We start from the raw sequence: 15,559 nt of genomic DNA, 5'->3' as shown, positions 1-15,559 counted from the left end.
TCCTTGACCGAGGACTGCAGGCAGAATGTGCTGTGCCATGTAATGCTCCCATAGCAGACCTCGTCACCTGCCTGTGGCAAAACCTATGTTCCACGCCAGCACTCGACACAGAGTTAATGAAGAAATCCAAGCAAGTGAAAGGCAATCTTCCATCCATGGCGACACATCCAAACCCTGAGGGTCCCGTGGTGCAGGTTTCACCAGTTGCCTCGAGGCTCTTGACCTCTTGCCGTTTTCAACCTGGCTTGGGGGAGCAACAGGACCAACATGTGGACAGGTGTCAGGTTCTAGCTTGTCTTCTCTGTGGGAGCTGCTGATCCCACAGACCCTCTCCGGGCACCTCCAATCCAACCTTTCTTATTACAGTTGTCAAAAACCCCAGGAAAGGGAATGGGGTAGTGGATAAAATAACAAATGACAGATGCTTCTCGGACAGGTTGGCTCTGGTCACAGTGATCGGCAGAAGGACAACAAATTGCATTTGAGTTATTTCATCTTTTAAATGAAAATACTTCACTTTCTATTATGTGTCTCTTAGTTCCACTCTTACCTGTCTCACCTCTTCCAATTGCCAAAAAGTGAATAATTGGTTACAATTTTTCTAGGCCTTGTGTCATTCAGATCGTGCAAGTCCGATATACAAAGTGCAGGGGGGACGGAGAGGGGAAGTGCCAGGGGGATAGAAGGGGGAAGTGCAATCAAGGCAGCATTGCTCTGAGCAAGGGCAGCGTTGCTCTATGTAAGTGCAAGGAGGCAGGGGGCTGTAGGGTTCCAGTTACAGCCCCTAAGTGCTCGGTGGCCCGAAGGCAGTGCAGGGGCTACTGGTTGTTGGGGAGCCTGGTACCCAGTAAGACTCTGAGGGTAGCCAGGCAGCCAGTCAGTGCAGCAGACAGGTAGACCAGCATGGGAGAGAGCGATAGAAAGCAGAAGTGAAAACAAAGGCCTTGAGCTGCTTCCGGAACTTCAGGTGGTCCGGCTCAAATTTGGGACAGGCAGGGAGACCATTCCAAAGGAAGGCACCTGCAGAAGAGAGAGATCTACTCCCCACTCTCTGCCTGGAGAAGCGTCTGACCCTCAGAGAGTTGTCCAGCCGAGAGAGAACCAGAGCTCTGGAGACAGTGAGCTTCTTGGGGAAAGTGAGAAAAGGAAGAATACCTCTGAGGAGGTGCAGCTGGTAGCGGGTCTTCTTGGCAAGGTCTGTGATGTGAAGCAAGAAGGAGAGAGTGGAGTTGATGACACCAAGGTTTTTTGCCTCACAGGAATGTGAAGGAAGAGGGCGCAAGGAGTGTGGCCAGAGTGAGAGGGGGAAAGTGGGAGCAGGGGTCCCTAAGAGAAGGATCTCAGTCTAACTGGCATTAAGGCAGATATCGTTGGAGGCGCACCACTTCTGAATTGCAGATAGATTGTCAGGAATGAGCGAGAGAGGTGATGAGGCTGAGGGGAGCCTGAGGGAGAGCTTAATGTCATCAGCATAACACTGAAAGTTAGAGGAGAAAGGAGTGATAAGGTGGTCCAAAGGGTCCAAGTAGACATTAAAGAGCCAGGGTGAAAGGTTAGAGCCATGGGGAACACCATGGAAAGAAAAGACCCAAGTTGGACCTTGGAGGGTCGGTCCAGGAGGAGGGAGGTCAACCACGCCAGGGCCTGATCTGTGATGCCCAGGTTCTCACTGAGACGATTGATCAGGATGGCATTATTAACTGTGTCAAAAGCAGAGAAAAGATCAAGGAGGATAAGAACACAAGGAAGGCTAGAATTGAGATTAGTGAGCAGATCTTAACGGGTGTTCAGGAGAGCAGTGTCCGTGCCTCAGGCTGCCCTGAAGCCAGGCTGACGGTCATGAGACAACAAACAGATTCAGTGTGAAGAGTAAGCTGGGAGCTGGCCAGCTTTTCCAGGAGGTTTCCCAGGAAAGGGGTGAAGGAGATCGGGCGATAGTTTTCCGGACAGGAAGGATCGGCAGAAGGCACAAGAGAGTGCTTGAGGGGAGAGGGGAAAGTTCCAGTGGCAAAAGAGTGATTGCAGAAATCGTCCAAGGCTGGAGCCAAAGTGTCAATGTGGTCTTTGATGGCTCTGGAGGAGCAGGGCAGTACCTGTTTGGATGACACTTTCATAGATCGGACTTGTCTAGAAACATCGTCAGGTGTGGTCAGAGAGAAAGAGGAGAAAGGAGGACGAGAGGGAGAGCCGGCCAGAGGGGGACAGAGAGAGGGAGAGGGAGAGGAAGAGGAGAGAGAGGACAGGGTGTCCTGAGTTTTAGTTGTGAAGTGAGAAGCCAGAGACGTACAGAGGGCCATGTAGGGAACAGGAGAGGTGGAGACTGCAAAAGGATCGGCCAGCTCATTGCAGATTGTAAAGAGTTTGGCCGTGTTGTTAGAGGACGCAGAGACACAGGCTTGAATGTGTGCTCTCTTCTTGAACAATACAGAGATTCTGTATTGCCTTTAGAGCAGGCAGCAGGCCAGTTTGTCAGAGGATGCGCCCGATGCCTTCCACCTCCTCTCAGCCACCCTACACTTTCATTTCAGGGTGGCGAGGTCGGAGTCATACCATGAGTTGCACTTGGAGGTAGGCTTCAGATGGATTCTCATGACTGTGGCAAGGAAATCCAGAGTGATGGAGATAGAAAGATGCAAGTTAAAGAGGGCTGTGTCAGAGTGTGAGCCAGCCACAGGTGTAGGAGGAGCAGAGAAAGTAGCAGCGAAGGCCTCCACTGACACACGCTTCCTGGGCCGAATGACTGCGAAGGTAGGTGGCAGTGCAGGGGTCAGCTTCGCCTGGGGGACAGAGAGCTTCATGTGAGAGGAGAGCAGAAAGTGGTCATCCCAAGAGAGGAGTGGTGAGAGGTTTTGAGGAGGATGTCTGAGGAGATAAGAACATCCAAGGTGTGCCCGGCAGAGTGTCTCAGGCCAGAGGGTAGAATGGAAAGAGAGAGAGAGAGAGTGTCTCAGAGGTCACGTAGGAGCCCTAAGGAGGGATTAGTAGCATCTAGATGGATGTTGAGGTCTTTGAGGAGAGGTTGAGAGGTAGAAGCAAGGAGAGAAGACGAGAGGTCAGCCCACTCTGAGAGGAAGAGGGAGACCTGGCCAGGTGGCCTTTAAATGGTGTCCACAGTCAGAGACTTTACCAACTTGGGAGCATGGACCTCGAAAGCCGGTTCCCAGGATCTGTCCTCTGGACCAAAACCTTTCAAGTCAATCAAGTACTGAAATTGCCTGCTGACGCTTCTTAAAGCTAGCATGCTCTTCACTTCATATTCTTCCTCATTCTCTACTGGCAGCTTCTCCCGCCTCTGTTGTCCAAAGGAGATGTACCCCTTTCTTGAGAAATCTGGTTATGGGTGACACCATCTGCGAAAAACATTAAATTAATCTCCAGGAGAAATTCACGAATCCTTGGAAGCTTTGCACTTCTTTAACACAAGTTGGGGTCGGCCAATTGGTAACTGCTTGAACCTTCCGTCTGTCCATCTCCAATCCTCTGGGCAAGATCACAAAGCCCAAGAATTCCACCTCCTCTGTATGGAATAAGCTCTACTCCAACTTGGCGAACAACTTGTTCTCTCTCAATTTTTGTAAAACCAGTCGTACATGCTCTTGGTATTGTTGTAAACTCTTTATATATATTAGTTTGTCTTTGATGTAAACTACAACCAATACATCTAAAAATTCTTGTAAGACATAATTGATAGAAAATTGAAAGGTGGCAGGGGCATTGCCCACACCAAAAGGAATCACCTGGTATTGAAACAAACCGAAATTTGCGCGAAACACAGTCTTCCATTTATCCCCTTCTCTTACAAGTGTTAGATGGTATGCTCCCATTAAATCTAACTTTGCAAAAATGGTTGCCCCTTGCATCTGTTCCAGCATTACTGAACTCATTGTTCTTAATTGTTACCATATTCAAAGCTCTGTAATCTATGCAGGCGCGTAGAGTTCCTTCTTTCTTGGGGACAAAAAAATGGTGATGCTGCTGGTGACTGGGAATGTCTAATAAACCCTTTCTTCAAATTATCCTGAATGTATTCTTTGAAATGTTAATTTTCCTTCTCTGTCAAAGCATAGATGCAACTGCAAGGCAAATTAACTTTGGGTTCTAAATCAATCTTACAATGGTAATCTCGGTGGGGAGGTATTTCCTTTGCTTCCTTCTCATCGAAAACATCATTGAATTCTCGATATATGTTAAGCAGAATCCCAACCACTGCTCCAATGGAATGTACCAACAAACCAACCTCCACTAAACCCATCACCATTTCAGAGGGAACACAAGATGGACCTGACTGTGATTCCTCCTGAAAACAGAACTCTTTACAAAAATTAGATGAAAATTCCATTACCTTTGTGCCCCCAATCCATCCTTGGGTTGTACAAGGTCAACCAAGGCATTCCTAAGATTAATTTTAACTGATGGGTATCTATTATCTGAAACACAATTTCCTCCCAGTGGCCCCCTCAATACTTATCACTACAGGAATGCTTCCATGGGCAATTGGGCCTGAGGTTAATTGAGACCCATCTACTGCCCTAACCTGTTCTGCCCTTTCCTTACGAATGACAGGAATGCCCATTGCCTTAACTACATTCCAATCAATGAAATTTCAGTTTTATTCGCTCTCCCAGAAAGCTTAAAATCTACCCGCTGCCTCTGTGATAGCAGCATTTGCTGTGGGAATATTCTGGGGGGCACTCTGGTAAAGTCTAGAGGTTCAGCTCTGGTCTACTTCTGAGCTCTAGTCGTGGATGCCAGGGCAGGGATCACCCCGGGGCAGCGTAGAGTGGGGAGTGTGGACTCTCTGAGAAGTGTGTCAGAGAGCCTTGCCAGGAGTTTCCGGCGGGTGAAGTACTGCTCAAGGCCTGCCTCTGTGGCATCCCATGGGCACCAGGTACACAGATTAAACCCAGACCAATAGAGGAGCACCTTGCAGGGAAATTGTGGTTTCAATCTGGTTCCTTTCCACGGGAGCGCAGATCGGCAAGGGCCGCAGTGTCCCACTGTGCGGAGGCAACCAGGACTGCTGCTGCAGCGTCGGCAACCTAGAGAGAAAATCTACAGAGCACAACTACAGACTGGGGAAGCATTGCGTGTGGCAGGCATGGCAGTTGGCTGCCGGCGTGGGGAGTTGGCGCACCACTGCACCGCAGTTGCTGGTATTTGGTGAACATAGGCCACTCAGTACATTGGTGGAGAACTGACTGTCAGATTGGGGTAAGTCGCCCCAATAGTTTTGATAGCCAGGAGGCCTCATCAAACCCCGCAGGGGGATTGGCTGAAGAGAAGGAAGCTGAAGGGGATGCATGGTGTGGCCCTGGGTGCTGTTGGTGACTATGGTGGTAAACACACAATGGATTTGCTGCTGACTTTCCAGTATCCTGGGATGGCAGTTCTGAGGAGGTGCTTTGGGGGGACTTGTGTGCTGAGGGGCATGACCTAGGTCTAAAACGCAGAGAGGTTGGATCTTCTGGCTTTCTGGTTGCTGAGTATATGCGACATGAGTAGGCTGGTCACTATCTAGGGGAAGCCTGATATTGCATGGGGTTTCAAGATTGCTGACTACATGGGAGGGACAGCAAAAGGGGCACAACGTGGAAGAGACTGATACTGTGCCATGGTGTGCACTGCCAGGTTTACGAGCACTCCATCGGGGTGAGCTACCCTACTGACCATGTGACCCAGCATGCATCCAGCACGAGGGCCTAAAATCAACTGAATATTCAGCTGATGGTGCACACCACTTCGGAAAGCCTGGAGGCCCTGCTACGCCAAGCATCTACCAAGGGGTGACTCTCTGTGCACCAAGCTACCCTCCCTGTTTCCGTGATCAGGGATGTCTTGTGCACCTGACTTGTCCACAACTGTCTTGCTGCTAGGCTGCCGGGTGAGTTTGTAGGGCATTGTGCAGTTTCACCTTGCTTTGTGCAGTTTCTCTGTCTCTGTCTCTCCCTCTCCCTCTTTCCATCTCTCTGATCGCTCCACGGTGCTCTCCATCGCTCCTATTTTCTCTAACTGCTACTCTATCACCTATCCTACCTCTCTCTCGAAGCCTGGAAGGAAAAAGTTCAAAAAAGATCTCCTGGTCTCCAATCCAGGCCTGCCAATCGCTGACACCTATGTCAATACGCTGTCACAGACATCCTCTTTGTCATTCCCTCTCCGGACCTATGGACTCCCCACATGGCCCCTGTCCTCTCCCCCTTCTCTTCATCAGCCTTTAATAGTGGCACCAGATGGGAAGGTCTCTTGGCATGCTTCTCATTCTCTAGGTGCATCATTAATGTCTATCAGAATGGCACTGTCATGGCCCAGGGCTCTCAGACCAACCTCCTCCTTCTTGACAGGCATCTTCCATCTCTCATCAACTTCCTCCCTTCTCCTGCCACTTCTCAGTCTGCCACCCTCTTGCCCCTTCCCCACCTCCAACAGGTTTACCACAGCCCTGTACCCCTCCTCAGAAGAACTTCAAATGTGGCAACCAGCTTCACCAAGCTACCCTCAACTCTTGCTATGCTGCTAAACACTCCGCTGATATCTCTCTCCTTCTTGATGACTTTAACCTTGATGTTCTTGCTCTCACTGAGACATGGTTCACTGCCAGCTCTGTCACTGCTTTTGACACACTGCTCCCTGAGGGCTACAAGATCCTCTCTAAGCCCAGGCCTAACTGGTCTGGAGGTGGAGTGGCCTTGATCTTCCCTGAATGGGTCCCTGCTACTATCGTTCCCGCTCTTCCTTTGAATGCCTCATCTGCAGGCCTGGTGTCTCTCCAACCCTCTTGTTGACTCTCGCCACCATCTACTTGACCCCTGGTCCAGTTTCCTCTTACTCTAAGAGTGGTCTGACCTCACCTCTTCTCTTCTTGCCTCCACCTCCAAGTTCCTCCTCCTCAGAGACTTCAATATTCACATTGACTCTCCTGATTCGACCACTGGACTCTTCCGCAGCCTCTGCGACTTTCCCTCACCATTCATCCCTCCAGTTCGACGCACTCAGCTGGACATACCTTGGATGCTCTCACCTCAGCAGACATCCCCATCTTCAACCCTCTGCCCTCACCTCTCTCCTGGTCTGACCATGCTCTCCTGTCCTCTCACCTGGATCTCTCAGGTCCCCCAGCTAAACCTCTGCCTGCACTGCCAGTCTCCTCTTCTGTCATTCGACCTATGAAGCAAGTGTCAGTTGCTGCTTTTGCCACCACTTGCATTCCCACTCCTGCCACAGACTCCCACACAGACTCTGCCCTTGCTAATCTTCACCTCTCTATCACCAACACCCTGGACATCCTTGCCACTGTCATGAGGATCCGCTTGAAGCCTGCCTCCAAGCGCAACACCTGGTATGACTCTGACCTAGCCTCTCTGAAACACAAGTGCAGAGTTGCTGGACGGATGTGGCAGGCATCAGGCACACCATCTAACAGACTGGCCTGCCTCCTGCTCCAAAGGCAATGCAGACTCTCCATCTGTTCGAATAAGGGGGCCCACCTCCAAGCCTGCATCTCTGGTGCCACTAAAAACACGGGCAAACTTTTTAAAATCTGCAAGGAACTCGCCAATCCTACTGCAGTCTCCACTTCTCCCCTACCATCCCAGACCATCTGTACTTCTCTGGCCTCCCACTTCTTAACCAGAACTCAGGACATCCTGTCCTCGCTATCCTCTTCTATCCTCCCTCCCCAGCTCTCAGGCCTCCCTTGGCCCCTGCTCCCCCTTCCCTCCTCCTCTCCTCTTTCTCACCCATAGCACCAGATGAGGTCTCTAGACAAGTCCACTCTATGAAAGTCTCCTCCAAACAGGTCTCCCCTACTCCTCCAGAACTATCAAGGACAACATTGCCTTCCTTTCACCAGCATTGGCTGATTTCTGTAATCACTGCATTGCCACTGGCTCCTTTCCACTACCCTGAAGCACTACCGTGTGCATCCTCTCATCAAAAAGCGCTCTGCTGACCCCTCCTGCCGGGCTTACTACAGCCCTATCTCCATTACCCCTTCCTGGGCAAACTCCTGGAAGAGCTGGCCATCTTCTAACTGATCCAACACACTGAATTTGTTGGTTGTTTCCACGACCACCAGTCTGGCTTCAGTGCTGCCAGAGGCACAGAATCTGCTCTACTGAGCAACCATGAAGTGTTGCTATCAAATCTCGATTCCAATTCTCCATCCGTTCTTATCCTTCTGGATCTTTCAACTGTTTTTGTCAAACTCACTTTGTGACTCAGAACACTCTCCAAGCTCCTCACTTTAGCTGCTGCAGCTGATTGCTGGGGTCTTCTTCCTTCTGTAGCCTTTTTTTAAGTGGAGATATGACCTGCCTCGGGAAGACGCCACAGTGGTTGCTTGCAAGACAAGCAGGCCAGTGACCATGCTCCCGAGACAACCAGAAAAGGGGAAAACGCCTGGTTAGGAACAAAAAAAACCTAAGAGACTGTGGTGTGGAGTCCTTTGTTGAAGACTGGGTAAAGGCAGCAAGAAGCAACTGGTGATCCAAGTGAAATGTTCCCCGGCATGTCCAATTGGAGTGTACAAGAGATTCCAGAGTTAGACTTCCACAACATGTATCCAGAACAAGACAACAGACTACTGATCCAGGAGAGGTGAGGAACAGTAGTCTGTGATGCCAGCTGACCGGAAGTGTACCCTGCAGGAAAAAGATAAAACTTGGGCTAGTCAATCGGAGAATTCAAGGGGGGAAAGAGAAAGAAAGGAGAGAGAGAGAGAGAGAGAGAGAGAGAGAGAGAGAGAGAGAGAGAGAGAGTGAGAGGGCAAAGCACGGGCATGGTGTAGCGCCGGAAAGGAGAGTGAGGGCGAGTCCTGCCGCGGTGCGAGAGAGAGAGCCATACTGCAAATAGAGAGAGTGAGAGCAAGGTGCCAGGCAGGAAAGAAAGAGAGAAAGACAGAGCCGCGCAGAGCAGAGCCAAGAGGAAAACTAGTGTGTAGACCCAAAGAGAGGTAACTCACGGGGTTGAAACGTGCCAACCGGCGGGAGGACTGGAAGGAAGTACCTCCCGGCGGCGGCCATCTTGAGAAAGATTAGACCGCGCGAGCGGCACTGAGCAGAACGTGGTGTGCCATCAAATGGTGGATGGCACGCCAACGGTCCCAGATGCACCAGGTGGGGGAGCGCATGACAGCTTTCAACACGTTCAGACATGTCACCCTGACAAATCGGCTCTGTGACACACTTGGCATCACAGGCCGGGCACTTGACCTGTTTCCTTTCCGACCGACCTTCCGAGGTTCAACTTGGCCCTTTTCTCTCGCCTATTACACTCACCACCTGCGGTGTCCCTCAAGGCTCTACCCTCTCGCTGTGACTCTTCAACATCTACTTTGCTCTCTGGCCCACCTTATATTTTCCTTCTCTACTCACTTCCAGTGTTATGCAGACAGCATGTAGCTCTCCTTCAAGCTTCCCTCTACTTCCTCCTCATGTTTGGATGTTTGGGGCATCAAGCCCAGGGACTGCATCTCTCTAGCCCTAAAATCTCTCCACTGGCTCCCGGTTGCTGCTAGCATCAAGTTCAAGACCCTCTGCAGCATCCACAAGTCTTTCTGGGGCATGGAACCCTGCTACGTCCAATCTCTCTTCCTAAATACCTCCCTACTGGAGCCCTTCGGTCTTCTAGCTCCAACTCTCTGCAGATCAGTTGCTTCTCCAAGCAGGGGGAAATTGCTCTCCTCCGTAGGAGCCTCCCTCTGTAATGGTCTCCCTGCCCGTCTCAGGTTTGAGCCGGATCTCCTTAAGTTCCGGAAGCTCCTCAAGACCCTCCTTTTCTCTTCTTCCTTCCCTCTTCCCCTCCCCTGCTAACACCCCCATCTGCCACAGTGACTGGCTGTCTGGTTCCCTCTGAGTTCTACAGGGCCCCCGCCCAGTCCATTCCCCCTCCTTGCAATTAGCATGTGGACCCTCACCCCCTGCACCCCATGTAATCCCTGGCATTTGCCCTTATATCCTCCCCTTAGCACTTGCCTAGGCCCTGTGGCCCTCCCCCACTTGCCTAGCCCCTGTGGCCCTCTTCCTCCCCCAACTACCCCCATTTTCAGTTGCACTCTCCTCTTTTCCCTGCACTTCCCTTCCGACCCTAGCACTAGGCATTTTGCGCAGACCAGCACACGCCCCCCCAATCCCCTTGCACTTCTTGTTACTGAACTTTCACGATCTGAACTTCACATGTTACATGTTACTTTCTCCCTTGTCCCCCCCCCCCCCACCATTTTTGTATTGTGGCACCTTACAAATACCTGATAAATAAATAAATACAATTACAACTGGCCCACTCCCCTTCAACTACCTCTGCACAGACAAGGATAAGTTTAGATTGATGTGAGGTACAGCTGCTTGAATGGTATTTGCCACCCGCTGAGTCTTGGAACTGGGCAACTGAAAGGTTTGTGGACACCAAGGACATTTGCCTACGAAATGCCCCGAGCTCCCGCAGTACAAACATACATTATTTTGTCATCTCCTAGTCATTTTCCTCCTTGGACAAATGTCCTCTCTCCTTCCCAGATCTAACAAAGATTCTAGTTCTCACCTCTCTGTTATGTGAATAAATCCGGGATCTTTCTTTGCTTACCAATCTAAATACACTGATTCCCCTCTCTTCTCCACTTTTCGTTCTCCTAAAAGATCAACTATTTGCATTACCAAATTTATCAGGTCTTCACAAGATTTTGCCTTGTGCACTAGGGTGACTAGGGCATCCTTCAATTCCTCTTGTAGTCCCCGATAAAACAATGACGTCTGCTTCTCTTCCGGCCACCCACTCTCCAAACCCAATGACTTAAACTGGGTTACATAACTCACCAGATCCTTTGCTCCTTGCCTTAATTCCAAAAGTTCTCCATCAACCTCCTGCGAGAGCTGACGCCTGTTAAACATAGTTTTTAATTCTGTCTTAAACCGCTCAAAATTCTTCAGTATAGAATTTCCTTGACTAACTGGTAACCCCCACCATTTAGCAGCTTCCCCTATGAGATGAGATAAAATAAAAGCTAACTTAGTCGCTTCCGTAGGGAAGGCCTTGGGCCAACACAAAAAGTGAAACTCACACTGCGTAAAAGAATTTTGTTTGCACCTTTTACAATCTACCCGGAAGCGTTGTGGAGAGGCTAGAGGCACAGTCGTTGAAAATGACTTAACCCTCTAAGCATTAACCTCTCCATGGTCCATGTGTTCTACCATGTCCACCCTAACTCATTCTGGGGGCTGAAGTTGAACATTACCTGCCTGGAGGGACTTCTTTAGTTTGTAAATTCAATACTCTAAGACTTAATTCCTCTAATCTTAAATGTAACTCCTGGTTCTCCCTTCTTGATGCCTGCGCCTCATCTCTTAATTCTCGGAAAATATTCTCTAGCGACCCCCAGGAAAGATCTGTGGGATCCATAACAGCTCAGGTAGATAATCAACGTGGACCTTTCATAATCAGTTTCTGCCTTGTCTTCTCCACAGAAGCTGCTGATCCCATAGACCCTCTCCGGGGGCCTCCAACCCAACCTTTCTTATTACAGTTGAGTCAGAAACTCCAGGAAAGGGAAAGGGGTAGTGGATAAAATAACAAATGACAGATGCTTCTCAGGCAGGCTGGCTCTGCTCTGGTCACAGTGATCTGCAGTAGGACAACAAATTGCATTTGAGTTATTTCATCTTTTAAATGAAAATTCGTCACTTTCTATTATGTCTCTCTTAGTTCCACTCTTACCTGTCTCGGTCTTAAGTTAAAAAATAATTTTAAAAAGACTGCTCTGTGACCGCACAGAAGCAGAGGAGCTTGGGGGCGGGGGGAGTGGAAATCTCCCAATTTCTATCAAATCCCATGAGAGAGGGTGAGGGTAGGGGCGAAGCAATGTCTTTTTTTTGCTTTTTGTAGGCTGTCTAAAATCGGCCTAAAGTCAGTCTTTTTGTGAGGCGACCTACAAAAATCAAAAAAATGACATAGAACCCCTGGTCTCACCTATTCCAATCGTCAAAAGGTGAATAATTGGTTAAGTACATTTTCACGCTTGTATTCAGTTTGTTGAGTTCTACTATTTATTTTCTTTTTGTTGTCTTTTCCTTTGTCATAAAGTTTTGTTGCTCCAAACCTTAAAACTAACTGTCTCTATTTACTTGACTTAGAACCTTTATCCTGTTGCTTGAAGGTATTTTCTTTTATTTATTTGGTATTTATAATGCATCTACACACAATGGGGGTCATTACGAGTTTGGAGGTAGCCACGGTGCTATTAGCCCCATGGCTGCCTCCAAACTCGTGTCTGGGTCTGGGTTCCTTGAATGGGGACTTACCGGGTCATTCCAACCTTGGAGGACCCGGTAAGTCCCCATTCAAAATACCCATCCCCATTCCAATTCGAGCCCCCATAGGGCTCAATGGGAATGGGGAGGAAGCTAATAGTTATTAGCTCCCTGGTCCCTTAGCAGCTCCCGCTAAGGGACCTCGTAATGCAGGAGTAAGGGGTTAACAGCACCGGCATCCTTACTGGCGCCGTTAACCTCTTACTGCCGCACTCGTAATGACCCCCAATGTGTTTCAAGGCGCAACAAAACAATGGTGGGCAGGGATGCCAAAACAAAAACTGTCCTACTAGGTCTTGCAACATTCGGATCGTGCAAATACAGTAGCAAGAAGTGCAGGTTAAGTGCAGGCCAGGGTGCAAGGACCTGTGGGCTAAGCGAGTGCCAGGGGATGCCAGGTGGACAGAGCCAGGGGAATGCAGAGAGTGCAGAGGAGGGAAGGTCCACGTGTTAAGTGCGAAGGGAAGGGCTCAAGGGGTGCAGGCAGAACCAGTCAAGTGCAGGGGGAGGGGGCCCAAACAGGCAAGTGCACATTGGGGTGGGGGCAGGGGAGACCAAGTGCAAGGGTAGACTGGACGAGAAGGGCCTGGTGCCCTGTAAGAATCTGAAGGAAGCCAGCAGCCAGTCAAGCGGCAGACAGGGACATTCGCAGGAGAGGGATAGAACCTGAGTGACACCGCAGGTGGAGAGTGAGATGGAGGGAAGAAAAGGGCCCAGTTGAACTGGGAATGTCGGTCAGAGAGGAAGGAGGTCAACCAGTCCAGAACCTGGTCTGTGATGCCAAGGGTATCACAGAGCCGATTTATAAGGGTGGCATGATTGAGGCAAAGGAAAGGTCAATAAGGATGAGAATGAAAGTACAGTTGGAATCAAGATTCTAGAGCAAGTCATCACAGGTGTTCAAGAGTGCAATTTTCATGCCTATGGCAGCTCTGAAGCCAGACTGGTGGTTGTGGAGACAACCAAGGGAGGGGGTAATAGAGATAGGGTGGTAGTTAGCCAGACAGGAAGGGTCGGCAGAAGGCTTTTTGAGGAGAGGGTGCACAAGGGAGTGCTTGAGGAGTGAGGGGAAGGATGCAGTGGAAAAAAAGTGATTGCAGAAATTAGCCAAGGCTGGAGCAAGGAGACAATGCTTTCCTTGATAGTTCTAGAGGAGCAGGGGAGCACCTGTTTGGATAAGACTTTCGCAGAGCGGACCTGTCTAGTAACCTCATCAGGTGACATGGGAGAGAAAGAGGAGAGTAGGAGGGAAGGGGCGAGGGGGCCAAGGGAGGCCTCAGAGTGGATGAGGCAGAAGGGAGTGGTATAGAGGAGAGAGAGGACATGCTGTCCTGAGTTTTAGTGATGAAGTGAGAGGCCAGTGCAGTGCAGAGGGCCAGGGAAGTCAGAGGAGAAATGTAGACTGCAGTAGGATTGGCGAGTTCCTTGCAGAGTTTGAAAAGTTCAGCCATGTTGTTAGTGGCCCCAGAGATGCAAGCTTGGATATAGGCCCTCTTCTTCGAGCAGATGGAGAGTCTATATTGCCTTTCGAGCAGGTGGCAGGCCAGTTTGTCAGAGGATGTGCATGAAACCTGCCACTTCCGCTCAGCAGCTCTGCACCTGCGTTTCTGAGAGGCCAGGTCAGAGTCATAGCAGGTGTTGCTCTTGGAGGCAGGTTTTATGCAGATCCTCGTAATAGGGACAAGGATGTCGAGAGTGTTGGAGATGGAGAGTTGATGGTAAGTAAGGGAGGTGTTAAAGTGAGAGTCAGAGGAAGGGAGTTGGGGGAATGAAGGTGGCAGTAAAAGCAGCAACTGAAACTCGTTTCATAGGTCGAATGATGGAGAAGGAGACTGGCCGTGCAGGCATGGGCTTAGCCAGGGAACACAGGAGGTCAAGGTTAGAGGACAGGAGAGTATGATCAGACCAGGGTAGAGGAGTGATGAGAGGGTTGGAGATGGGGATTCCAGCAGAGATGAGATCATCCAAGGTGTGTTCGGCTGAGTGAGTCGTGCCAGGTCCATGGTCAGAAGGGCATAGACTTCCTTTGGGTTTGCGGGACTTTTTGGAGGAAAATGCTTTTCTTCTTCTATTTTTCTTTTGTCACTTTGGTTTGGGCCTTAACTTTTGTGTCTGGAGTAGGAAAGGCATCCCTAGCCAAGATGGAGGGAGAGACATTGCGCTTTGATTGGCTTCAACATCTACAAAGGTTATTGTCCAACATTCTAAACTGCCTTTCATTTGTCACTATCACAGGAGCAGGTCATGTTTTTAGAAACTCTCTAATTTTAGGCACATGTTCATCGTCACCACATGTTGGCAGTTAGGGGTCAGGAAGAATCAAAGAGTGAGAAAAAGGAGTCTGACGAAAATAAAGACTCTGGAAGAAACCTGCTGCAGCTACTGATGGCAGCTACGTTCTTAATCTGATAACATAAATACTAAAACGTATGTTGCAAGTGAGAAGGGAAAAGTTAATACTGTTTTTATTGAGCTATTAAAAGGAATCCGTCGTTAGTCAGTTAAAATAATGACTGTGGCAGTGTTTACAAGAAGGTGCGAGTGAAGTTGAAATCCAGCAAGCAATGATCAGCATGACGCATTCACCAGAGAGGGAGCGTGTAAGGATTACAGTTCCATTATTATTTATTTATTATGTGATTTAGTTTACAAAGAGAAACCTTTACATACATATTCACATAGAAACATTCAGCAGATTATAACGAAATTTATAGCATACAAAATCATTAAACATCATCATAGATACAATGATAAAATCATGTTAAATCAAAGACATTTCATATAATGACAAAAGAAGCTTTAATAAATTCATCACGTTAATTAGCAAACGATCATTGGGATTAATAAATAAATTCCACCAAAACATTTCCCAAGTTAACAAAGGGCGAGTGAGAAAATAGGACATAAAAGCTTCCTCACATAGAGCAGTTAGGGCCGGACACTCCACAATTAGGTGTTTCAAGGTTTCGCCAGTGAGTCTACAGCAGCGACATAAGCGATTGGTAGGTGGTTCCGAGGACCAGCCACTTAAGCCATCATTGGTTGGGAATAAATTCAATCTCGAGGCATTTTTTAACATACATTTCTGGGGAGAATTAAAAGGTTTAATATCCAAAGAAAAGTGCTCAAACAGCTTATAAGAGAGCAGTTATTTCCTGTTTTCGATCCAGTCCTTTTCAAATATTATCTTTTTAACCTTGGCTGGATTGCGCTCTAATTTTTCAAGGGAAATTGCTCTCTCATTCAGCATGGCTGAAACA

This window comes from Ambystoma mexicanum, chromosome 1q, assembly GCF_040938575.1.
Source record: "Ambystoma mexicanum isolate Mex_15411 chromosome 1q, UKY_AmexF1_1, whole genome shotgun sequence".
In the NCBI taxonomy this organism is placed as follows: Eukaryota; Metazoa; Chordata; class Amphibia; order Caudata; family Ambystomatidae; genus Ambystoma; species Ambystoma mexicanum.
The sequence above is the reverse complement of the archived record's forward strand: the minus strand, read 5'-3'. Positions refer to the sequence as shown.